General features: G+C 38.8%; 1 long non-coding RNA gene across 13 annotated transcripts in view; it reads left to right on the top strand.

Moving 5' to 3' along the window:
• The window catches only part of LOC132667733 (uncharacterized), a 197,515-nt gene that overhangs the window by 76,325 nt on the left and 108,509 nt on the right, over nucleotides 1-12,681 (top strand). For 12 of the 13 annotated variants that reach the window (XR_013555804.2, XR_013555799.2, XR_013555802.2 and 9 more), the window contains one exon: nucleotides 3,373-3,448. The exons of the other annotated variant lie outside the window; for it this stretch is intronic. This is a non-coding gene — a long non-coding RNA (uncharacterized LOC132667733). The remainder of the gene's footprint in view (nucleotides 1-3,372; nucleotides 3,449-12,681) is intronic. 13 annotated transcript variants of the gene reach the window in all.

Here is a 12,681-nt window from a genome sequence, read left to right as displayed (position 1 = left end):
TCCCCACCCCCGCCCAAAGCCGCCTTTCTCAGTTGAAGGGGTGGAGGGGTGAGTACAAAATCTTTTCCTCTTAATGATAGAGAAATAAACAGGATTGTCACATCATTTATTGGTATGTTATTATCATATCGGTATGCAAAGGGTGAGTTCTATGGGCCACAAGACTGACCCATCAAAATTTTCATGCTCCTGGGCTTGACTACTCTGTGTTTATGGGCCCAAGGCAGGGAGATGATGGCTTGCCTTGATGTAAAATGAAATCCCCATCCCTTTGTTTTTATCTTGACAGCTTCTGGTGCCACCGTTGCTTTTTGGTAAATCTCATTATGTGGTCTGAGCATCTAAATGAAAGATCCTTTTCTGCCAGCATACTGAATAAACACTACTCCTGCTTCTGGAATCCTTATGAGCGCCTCTGTGCATCAAACAGCTGCGTCAGCTTTATCGGAAATGAGTTTGTTCCTGGGCTGGTATTTCTCAGTGAAGGGCATGTTTAGCATGGCAAGGCTAACTAGGAAATCATTTTGATAAGCAATACAAAAATCTTCCTGACGGCACATCTTCCCAAGGTCTTTTTCCTTTCTAAAGCAAATGTTAGATCATGATTTTCCAAATATGTACAGTAGTGAATTATATGCTTCTTACTGTTTGAGATTTCATGCTGCACAATTGTTCTGCCATTTTTGGGATCAAACTGCATTTTCCCTTTTCAACTGCAATTTCTTTCCAGTCATCAGGAGTTCCACATAGAAATTAAAATGGGAATCAAGGCTCTTGCTGTTAAGTAATTCTTTTGTGACCCTACCTGATATTTAGATACAGAGTAAATATCTAAATGAAAGGCTATATTCAAACAGTTCAGTGACATTAATAATGCCACTATTTTAAGTTATTAACACATAAAAATTTCATAATATGTTTTTCTTTAATGCATTGGTTTAAAAATATTGAAATGATAGCCTAAGGGTAAATTATCGTGATTTTATATATAACAACTAAGAGCTGTATATTTTTGTTCCTATGATTTAAAAGAATATATACATCAAAAGTCTATTACTTTCACATTTATAACTTACTACACTTGTGAGATTCCAGCTGGCATTTATAAGCAGCAAGGATCTTGTACTTAAAAGCACTGAATCATTTTTATTCACAAAAGAACCCTATTAAAGGGTGTAGTAAGATGTTGAAAATTAAAAAAATGCTCAGGCCATTGACTTTTAATGGTTCACGTGACCGAGCACATTAGATGAGGCATGTTTGAGTGTTTTCAGTTCATAGGCTATTATTTCTTCTCCCAGATTTCAGGGAGGTCAAGTTGTTGGCATGAGAGACAGATAGGAGTGGGACCCAGGAAGGGTCTGCAGAGATGACAGTTCTTCTACTCTGAAGGGCACTGCTGTTCCCAAGGCTGCATTACCACGGGGCCGTGGCCACCTTGGTGGTACCCATCTGGTAGAAAGCTCTGTCTTGAGCCAGCACAGAGACTCCCAGCCAGCCGGGTTGCATGCTATCACCCTTCCCACTGGGCTTGTGACCTCAACCTCATCACCAGGCAGTTTTAATTCTCTAGTCTGAGTGCACAAATATGTGTCTGAAAGCATATCAGAACCTTTACCTGATGATTTTTCATTCCGATCACTCACCACTTTCAGTGGCCATGTTTGAGGGCTACTGACGGAAAGGAAGTGGCAATAATTTGGTGCAAGTATACAATTTCGTAATCCTCACTCTATTTTCTTTCTTCACTCTCAATGCATTTTTATCATGCACATGGGGCTGGGGTTTCAGAGAGTTCCCATTGGCATGCTTGTTTGGGAAGCTCTGCCGGGTGGCTTGTGGACACAATGGAATGGAAATGAGCATGAGATCATAGGACAGTGCTGTCCTATGATTAATGTCCTCAGATTAATCATGCATTCTGAGCTTAGGTAGATCAAGTCTTGGTTTCTCATTCCTTTTTCAGTTATGTGGGGCAATAATATCTTACCTACTTATTTCTCAATGCTTTTTGGAAAATAATGTGGGATAACACATAGGAGCAAGTTTTTAAAGTCCATACTCAGATGGACTTAGTCATCATTTCTGGTATCATTATTGTAATAGAGGACATAAAACATACAGCTGGCTAAGCACCTTTATGTTCAGAAACTGATTGTGTGAGAAAAGAAATCTGTCCTGTTTCTCACCCCTTCTTTCCTTATATTCCTCCTTAGAATTAAGAAGCCATCAGCATTGTGCATATCTGTTTTGGATTTGTTTTAGGGGGAAGTGCCCAAAACATTAGGATTAAGGTGAGCATGGCTGTAGTGCAAGATTTTCTATACCCATGCTATGTGCCCTCTGCTTTTGTAGCAAAGAAAATAATAAATACCAGTTTATTTATATTTATTATCTATCATGCACTGTCCTATATGCTTTCTCTGCATTGCCTTTTAATTCTTACAAGATCCCTGTGATAGCAGCTGCTATTATTATCCTAATTTTACTTTATTTTTTATTAGAGAGAGAGAGAGAGAGAAAGAGAGAGGGAGGGAGGGAGGGGCAGAGAAAGAGGGAGAGAGAGAGAATCTTAGGCAGGCTCCAGTGTGGAACCCGACATGGGGCTCCATCCCACGACTCTGGGATCATGACCTGAGCTGAAATCAAGAGAAGGATGCTCAACAGACTGAGCCACTCAGGGGCCTGTATTATCCTCATTTTAGAGATTATGAGATGAAGCTCAAAAAAGATTAGTTAACTTTCTGAGTATCTCAGGACTCATAGTTATCTCAGAGAGAAAACTTGCATTGTGCGTAAGTTGCCCTTTAAGTATATTCTTATTTCTTTAAAACATTTTTTTTTGGTAGTTATGTGAAAGTAGAGTATCAATCAATATTAGTCTGGAAGGATCTGAAATTAGGCAACAGCATTTGGTTAGTGGATAACCAAACACAGCTGCTGGAGGTGAGATGTTATAGAAACACAGAAGCATGCAGGAAAGCTGCAGTAATTAGTCAATAATGATTGAGGCACAGGGCATTTCCTAAGGGAATATCAACCAGCTGAGAGGAGTTGACAGACCAAACCACATTACAGTTCATTAACTACAACAGTCATTATTCCTAGCGAATGTCTTATTTTGAAGTTAATACCCTGGCTTGAATATATGTATTTAACACAAACTGCTTGATTCTTCTTGTACTGGATGGACTGAAGGGGCTTTGGTAAGGTAAAGTCTATGAGAGGGATGGAGGGTAGTTCTCTAGAGCAAAATATGAGGGCAAAACTATGTATGTGTGAAAAGGAAGGTATATGTAAATACTTTAGACTTCATTTGTCAGTCATTGAAATTGGAATTTATTTATCTATTCCTTTCCCCCCACTGCAAAGGAAAGCATTATATCCTGCCAATAAGATCAAATGAGCCAGTGTTCACCTGCAGAACTCAGCAAGGCAGTGCACCCAGGTAAATAGTAAGCTAAGATAAAGTCTACCAATGAAGCAGAGTGGTAAAGAGGGGAGAGAAAGAGGGAAGGAAGACAGAGTTTCAAAGAAAGGAGCAAGAATTAGCAAAATGGAAGACATTAAAGAGAAGGTAAGTAAGTATGGATGACCTCATAGAGAATTCTGGCCACTTGATCTTTCCCTTTTACTGTATCAGCCCCTGTACAGTTTCTCTCTTCCCTGCCTGTTTCACATTTCTCCCAGAACCCCTCATTACTCCCACTGCTCTCCAATAACCCTAACCCTCTTCCCACCACTTGGATCTTCTCCAGAAGACTTCCATTGTTAGTGGACGCCAAGTTTGGAGCATCCCAAGCAGGCTGGTAGCTTAGAGCCTTTCAAACCCGTGCTGTTCAGATAATGGTTAAAGAGGAAGGAAGGGCAGGGGCCGGCTCAGCTTTTCTTCTGTTCTTCCATGGATTTCCACTCTGGTCCCAGACTTGCACAGCCCATTTGCAGAACAGCAGCTCTGCAGGCCATCAGAGACTCACTTCTTAGAAAGTAGTATGGCCCTTTCTTTTGTTAATACTTGAATTGAGACTTGCTGCCCAACAGAAGGATGTCTTACTTTCCCCCGCCTCAGGAAGGCAAATTTGCCTTCTTCATGTATAATATTGCAGCATCTCTTTGAGAGAAGTTCAGGTAAAAATAATTTTTTCCCAGTAACATTTTAATACCTCATATAAGTGGGTCCTCTGGGAAGCTTTAAACTGGCTTTCTCAGTAATTTTATTAACCTGAAGGGAACTCCCTCATTTTCCATCATCTCTTTCTTCTTTCAACTCTACTCCCACTCCATATCTCTCTCATACATACACACTTATAAACTGAATCCTTTAAAAATTGATTCTGATTTGTCATCTGTGCTCTTGATTTTATCCTTTTCTATATCTTTTAGGAGGGTACTTGCTCAATTATAAGCTCTATTTCTACAAACATCAAATCTGTTTTCTTATAAACCTACAATTTTGATATTAATTGATCAATTATAATTTATATTGATTATTAAATATTTGATTTGTGTCAACACTTTAGCATCTATTATTTTTTTAAGTTTATTTATTTATTTTGAGAGAGAGAGACAGAGAGAGAGAGAGGAAGCAAGGGAAGGGCAGAGAGAGAGAATCCCAAGCAGTCTCCACACTGTCGGCACAGAGCATGACGTGGGGCTCAGACTCACCAACCATGATATCACGACCTGAGCCAGAATCAAGAGTCGGATGCCCAACTGACTGAACCACCCAGGTGCCCCAGCATCTATTATTTTATGAATATCCCATAAGCGTCTTATGTAATTAGTGTAGTTGACGTTTTAAATATGGGGAAACTACTATCTAGAAAAGTTAATTAGGTCACATAATAAAATAAGGAGCTGATCCAGTATTTAAAGCCAGTACTGTCTGAATCTATAGCTTTTAACAATTATAGTATAGTTCTCTGATGTGTCTGTACCTTTTTCTATACTTCCCTATAGAAGTACTTCTATACTTCTCCCTTCACCCTGGGAGGAAAGTGGTGATATTCTGTCGAAACTGTCTAATGGCCAGTGCAGTAACAATTCTCAATCTCCCTTGGTCTTGATTTTTCTGAAGCACTTGGCACGAAGACACTCTTTTCTTGTCATTTCTGTTGACACCATTTTGTCCTGGTTGTTCCCTATTCTGACCACTTGTCAGTCACTTTCCTTGGCAGCTTTGCTTCTTTTGCCCCCTGTAGGTTAGTGTTCCTTGGGTTCTAACCTTGACCACAATGATCTTGTCTATACTCATAGTGCCAACTCAGTCATTCAAAACTCTATCTTCAATATAGACCTTTCACCTCAATTTCAGAATATTATTTCTAGCTGCATACAAGATATTTACACATGAATGCTTTACACAGAGACTACAAATGCAACAGATAGGAAGTTGAACCCATTGTCTTCTTCCCACAACTGCTTTACTGTGAATGCAAATAGCACCACGCATACTCTTACTACATTCCCAAGCCTTGTTGGCTTCCTAGACTCCTTCTCGGTCCCCACAATGAATCAATATGCCCCATATCTGCTATAGACTGTCTGTGTCCCCCAAGTTAATATGTTAAAGCTTTAACCCCCTGTGTAACGGTATTGGTGGTGGTGGTGGGGGGATTAGGTTTAGATGTGGTCATGAGGGTGAAGCCCCCAGGATGGGATTTGTGAACTTATAAGATGATGAAGGATCATAGATTTCTCTTTCCACAATGTTGAGGTTATAGTGAGAAGGCAGCTGTCTGTGAACCAGGAGGAGGCCCCTTAACAAGAAGCCAGCCAATGCTGGCACCCTGATCTTGGACTTCTATCCTCTAGAACTGTGAGAAATAAATATTTGTTGTTTAAGCCATGTAGTTTATGGTATTCTTTTATAGCATCCCAAACTAAGACAATAACCTTCCAATTTTTCCAAACTACACCATCCTCTGTACTTTTTTCAGACTTTCGTTATCATTCTCTTGAACCATTGTCCTTCTTCCTGAATCCTGTTGTGATTTCACTTTTATCCCCACAACCTATGAAAACCCATCCCTGGAACAGTCACCAGAGTTAATTTTCTGAAATAAGCATCTGATCATGTCATGATAGGCAAAATAAATGGCATCTTGAAAACTGGGGTGACTTTAAGCAGTTAGCTCTGGATAGATATTGGGTTCTACAGATGAGGCCAGAAAGTCACTGGGACACAAATCAAGGAAGTCTCAGATGCCAAACTCCAGATTAGGGGTCAGCAAAATTTTCTTGTTTGGTGTGGCTTTGTGGCCACATACAGTCTATTACATTTTCTTCTTATTTGTCTCCATCCTTTAAAATGTGAAAACCATCCTTAGCTTGTAGGTCACAGAAAAGAGGCAATGGGCTATATTTTACATCCCAGAACTTGAATGGATTTTAAAGGAAACTATTATTGTATAGTTTTTCTCATTTTAATGTAGGAGGGAGATGTGGTCTTCTGTTCTTCCCTAAATCCTCTGAATTGTCTCTACATTTATTCCTCCATCATCCTACTGTGCCTGTTCATATTCTGCTGCTGGAAAACTGGAAACTACATTTAAGCCTTCTTCGAGCCGAGGGTCTAAGTGTGATTTTGGTTTGGCTAGCTAGGTGCATTCCCATAAAACACAAAGGCAGAAAGTAAATCTGAGGTTGCCTTTCAGTTGCTTCATCTGTTTTTTTGTTGCCAATCATGGTCATAAAGGCAGTGGGTATTGCTGTGACTGTGTTAGCACAGGTCCCTGTGACCTGTCATTAGTTTTGTGTTCATGGGGAAGCAGGCATGTAGTACGGGGCATCTATTTATCTGGTATGTGACAGGTTCTGGAGTGAACAATCCTGGTGGTAGTTCCCTAATCTCTGGATTGTAGTTAAGACAGCATATTTTTGGAGTCAATACTCGCAGAGGTGACATCCCAATTCCCCAGCTTTCTGACTGTGGATGAGGTGGCAAATGTCCATATAGCCTAGTGTTCTCTGAGTCATTCTCAGAGGCAATGTCTAGAGCCTTTTCTTCTGCCCTTCTACTGATTCTGTAGAAACCTTGATAGTTTTATGCTTAAAATGTCTAGAATCGTTCTTCTTAGCTTTCAACTGATGCCTGACAGTGTCTTACTATCATATTTTTCATTTGGATCGAACTTCTGTTGTTTGCAAAGCACTTTTACCTACATTGTCTCATCTAACCCTGCTGCAAATACTGTTTCATTGAATTGAACATGCCACAGTTTACAAATATACTTTTAAAAGTGTATTACTATGAATGCAAAAATACCAGTTCTACTTAACCATGGAAAAATATTTTTTAATTACCTAGAAATAATTTTATGTTATGCTTATGTATTTTCTTTCCCTTAGCCCCAGACGAGTTTGCTAATTATTCTTTATGTGACTTAATACTTAAAGTGTCCATAGCAGGTGTGTTAACATAGCAAACAGGTAATAGAACCAGGTGATAAATGAATGAAATCTACCTTGCCCTGTGCTATGCTTGCCCCACATTAAATTCCTGAGTTCTCAGTCCAGAGGTTTCCAAACTTGGTTTTAGCAGAGAAGGGGGTTAGAGAAAGCCAGGGAGATGGGTTGGGAAGGTGGCAAAAGTGTCATGGCCAGGCACTCACCTTCATAGTTCTGGGCTCCAGGGTGGCTCTAAGCAGTATGTTGGTCACACACACTGACATGGATTACTGAAAGCAACCATACAATGTAAGATGCATCTTAATTTCAGTTGCTAAAATGGAGAAAATGTGCATCTCATAATCAAAGGATGATATTTTTATTACCATTATACAAATGAGAAAATTCAGACTCCGGGATTTTGATGACTTCCAGTAGCTACTAAGAGGCAGAGACAGGAATTAAAGCTGGATCTTTTGCAGCCAAATTCTGTGCTTTGTAGACAGACCTTGCCATAACTGTCCCATCTGCAAGCTATAGATCTGAGGTAGTGAGCTAAATTTTCAAAGAGAAAGATAATGCAATTTCCTTGGATCTTGTGGAAATTCCTTGTTAGTTTTTCTTAAATCATTAGACAAGAAATTCTTAACCTGCAGGGCTCAGCTCAAAACACTCAAATGGATGAGAATCTGGAAAGTCATTTTCCTTGAGCCTTTTCATATCTTTAAAAGCCTACTTCATCCAATGCTGTGTGCATGTGACGCTATCATCCCACAGCTAAAAACAGAGTCTATTTCAGTGATGCCTTAAATTCACAGAAAATGAAACAAAATCCCAGATAATGACAACCATTTTAGAGTCTGTTAGGAATCAAATAAAAGGACTCAACAGCATGTCACTGAGAAGAATTGAATCAAGAATGAAGCAGATTTAGTGGTACCTCCTTAAGGTAATGATGAAGCACTGATTTGTCTAGGATGTCTCCATGCAACAGCTCTAGTAGGTCACTTCTAATTACCTTTCCCTCTCTGGGCTATATATAGATAAATGCTTGGGTTATTAAAATGCCTTGTAGGCTGGTTATTTAATTGCTACAGAATTGATTTCACTAAGGAAAGAAAAACAGATTAGAGTCTAAGATGTAAATGTGAAACTTGACAGACTGCAGTGTGTTGCTCAAGTCTATCAATAGAATTGTCAGCCCACAGTTTCTAGCTGGCTATTATGGATCCGTGTAATACAAGAAGAACACATTTGACAACTATAAGAGAAAATGTAACTGCTCTTCCCTCCAAAATAGCAAGAAATGGTGTATTTTCGTCTTATTTCCATGCTATCCAGCATATTATACATTATGAAAAATAATTTTAAATTGGAATGGCTTCCCTGTTTGCTCACGAAACATTCATGCTTTCATTTTGCTCTTTTTCCCCCCCCATTGTTTCTTCCTCATTTCAATATCACAGGTGGTGGTTGTATGCTCTATTTTGGACCCTAGAGAGGTAAATTGCATATTCTTGCTGTGTCTCATGACTACAAACCAGAGAACACATGACATGCATTTTTTTTGTGATTTTTATTTTGGAAAAAATCTTGCCATTTCAGACACACTAGAGAAAGATATAATCAAATAACAGAAAATAGACTGAATATTACTTTAAAATTCATGTATGTAACATTCATTTCCCCAAGAAGTATCAACACTACTGTGGGTTCAATGATGAACGAGACAAAGATCTTGTTGTCATGTTCCCTCCTTTCCAAATGAGAGGCACACCAAGACAGAAATGTAGTGATAGGTCATGACAAGTGTAATGAAGGCATATTTTATTAGTATATTTTAAGACCTATTTTTCTTCCTTGCAATTATGACATTAGGGTAAGTGTATTAGTCTGCTTAGTCTGCCATAACAAAATGCCACAGGCTGGGTGGCTTGCGTGACAAAAATTTATTTCTCACAGTTATAAAGTCCAAGAAGTCCCAAATCAATGTGTAGGCAGGGTAGATTTCATTCTGAGACGTCTTCTTTTGGCGTGTAGGCAGTTATCATCTTGCTGTGTGCTCATGTGGTCTTCTGTGCATGTCCAGAAAGAGAGAGAGGGAGCTCTCTGATGTCTGTCTCTTCTCATATGACACTTATCAGATAAGGCCCCACTCTATGACCTCATTTAAACATACTTATTTCTTTAGAGTCTCCATCTCCGAAGATAGCCACCTGAGTATTAGGGCTTCAACATATAAATTTAAGGGAACTCAAACATTCAGCCCATAATAGGTAGAGCGCGAAGGTAGTCAATGCTGTGTGAGTCAGTGCAGAGTTTTATAAGGATGATCACGTATAGCCTTTTTGATAAGATGACCTTTGAACAGAGACCCCAATAAATGAGGTGAGCCCAGGTAAATAACTTGGGAGAAATCTTCCAGGCAATGGAATAGTAAGCGCCAATGTCCTGCAACAGAAGCAGGCATGGTGTGTTTGAGAAGGAGCAAGGAGGGCAGAAGGTTTGGGCTTCTCAGAAGAAGACTGTTGGGAGATGAGGATAGAGAGGTCATGGGGTCCAGTCCAACAAGATTGTCATTGTCAACTTGATCAATCCTCGTATTCCATTTTATAGAAAATATTTTGTAATGGTTAATTTTGTATTCTGAAGTAAGATTCATAGAACAAACAAACTAACTAGGCGAATATATTTGGGAAGAGCATATAGTAGGCATACGTAACACATGGACCATAATAACTTAAGACATGCACCAAATAAAAGTAGACAAAACCTTATAGACTTTTAACAAAACTGAAAACATCTGCTTTCCTCAATTGCTTTGATGTTAACATTCTTGTTGAACATGCCAATATACTTTAAAGTGTGTAGGTAAACAGATAGCATAAAGGGAAGTTTATGTTAAGATATAAAGCCTGCAAGATCTCTGATGAAATAAGGTCTGAATGAATGCCATTTTCCTTAATCAATTTTTTCTGCAATGTGTTTAGATATTTGTTAGTCAGCCCTTTATTATGTGATGTGCCTCATAATTCTATATGTTCCCAAACTAAGGGAGAGAAATTGTTTATACTTGTTTCTGGCTAATGTGAAGCTGTTTGTTTTTGTCATAAATGGTGGAAAAGGCTGTCAAATTAGATGGAGCTCTGAACTGGAATTCTGAAGGGAAAAGCGGAGTTTCATACACTGCCTAAAAGATACTGAAAGGGTAGGAAATGCAAGACAGTGAAGGAAAGTTAAATGAGCACACAGCTTACTTGATATGGAGAAGAGCAGGCTGGACAGAGCCCAGCGGCCTCCAAGGCTTGGGCAGCTCCTCCCTGGCCTACCCAATGACCTGGATTTTATGTGACTTTCCAGGATTAGGGAGGGAAATATCCACCTGCCACCTGTGAAAAATAGCTAATACCTGTACACACAAGAACATTTCTGGGTGAAGGGAATTAAGGTGGGCACTTTTGGGAATGAGCACTGGGTGTCATATGTTAGAGATGCATCACTGGGTTCTACTCCTGAAGCCAAAACTACGTTGTATGTTAACTACCTTGAATATAAATAAAATTTAAAGAAAAAGACATTTCTGGCCTATTCTTTCATTGCCTAATATGCTGGACTTACCGTAGGGTACTTCATAATACCGACGTACCTGGGATATTTGGGGTATTATTAGGCATGAAGAGAGTAAAAGGTTATCTAAAGTGACTCAACTTCTTTGATTTATGAATATTTATTTAGAAGTCTGTCCTAATATATATATTTATCCAATATATCACATAAATTCTAATTATATATAATATAAATTATATAAATATGTATATATGTATGTAATAGAAACAATATAAATTATATATAATAGATCTGACATGGGCAGCTAGATGAGATTGTGAATATACTTTAAAAATGAAAGATAGTTTAGGTCATGGCTTCTTTCCTGTCAGGATTTTATATTGTGGAGTTTGAGTAGGTTTTATTCAATAAAATAAATAGATAAAATATGTTAAATATTAGATACTTTTGTCCCTTCAAAATTTAGATAAACTCCATTATACATATAGAGATCATTGTAACTTTTGGCTAAAAAGTTGTAGTTGCATTGTTAAATGCCAGGTTTTGGTTCTTCCATCTAGTTGGGTTATATGCTTTTTGGGTCTATGGAAGTTTCCTCTGTCCCTGGTATCTTGGGTTGCCAGATTACAGGCCAGTGGGGCAGTTCTTGAAAAGAAATGAGGAGTAGTCTGGATTCTGCTTTTCAAATTTTCCCTTCAAGACTAATGGGATTGAGTTGGCCCCACTGCCTTGAAAGGAAGGCATGAAGGGGAGAAGAGAGGCTAGGAGTGACAGCCTAGCACCTTCCATGTGGGAAGAAACAAAACAGGGAGAGCAGGCAGAAGCATCCCACCCCTAATGAGGAGGAAATCCTTCTGCCTCATTTGCTCTGCTGAAGAGTAATGAAATTATGTGGTCGTCCAGCCTTGGTCATATTCACAGAAAGATACAATATAACAAATGGATTCCTATTAACAGGGATGCAGTGACTTCTCGTTGACTGAAGAATTAACTATTAAAAGCATCAAGTTTTATTTCTCAGAGGTTGAATCCTGATGAACCGAGATGATATTCCAAGTACTGAGGACTTTGCCTTGAGGCTATCATCCCAGCTTGAACAGAATTTGAACAGATCAGCTGGAGCCGATGCATTTTTTTTTGTCTTGGTCATTAGATTTTATACAGTGCAGCAACAAATAAAACAAAATCATTTCAGAAAAAGAAGCTTATTAGACTTCAGCGGTTTGGTTATGAGTAGCCAAATTTTACTAAATATGAATTTAAATCACTGCAAAACAGAGAAAAGAAATACTAACATCTGATTACTCATAGGTAGCCCTTTTTTAAAAAAAAAGTGACCATATTAAGTTAATAATAATAGTGTTAATTGGGCTGGTTAGCTCAATTTTGGAGCATAATATTTTCTCCTTATCTCCACTATTTCTCATGGCTGTGTTCCATAGCCAAAGGTTTTATTTTCTTCATCTCATACTGATATTTCAGAATGTGTGTCGCTCATAAAAAGGACAAAAACAGGAAAGGGAAGGCATCATGTGTAATAGAAAAGCATGAGGCCTGGAGTTAGTTGAGAGAGGAAAAAAGACATAGACAGGTGCCCCCACACTGTGCCAAGGATTTTCCCATTATTATTTGGGTGCACATGAGTTTTAGAGGCAGGGATTGCTACCATTGGAGCTTGGAGATATTCGCTAGTTTGCTCTGGGCCACAGGAAATTCTGAGATCCA

Source organism: Panthera onca, chromosome B2 (genome assembly GCF_046562875.1).
Source record: "Panthera onca isolate mPanOnc1 chromosome B2, mPanOnc1 haplotype 2, whole genome shotgun sequence".
Classification (NCBI taxonomy): domain Eukaryota; kingdom Metazoa; phylum Chordata; class Mammalia; order Carnivora; family Felidae; genus Panthera; species Panthera onca.
Note: the sequence above shows the minus strand (reverse complement) of the source record. Positions and strands in the feature narration are given on the sequence as shown.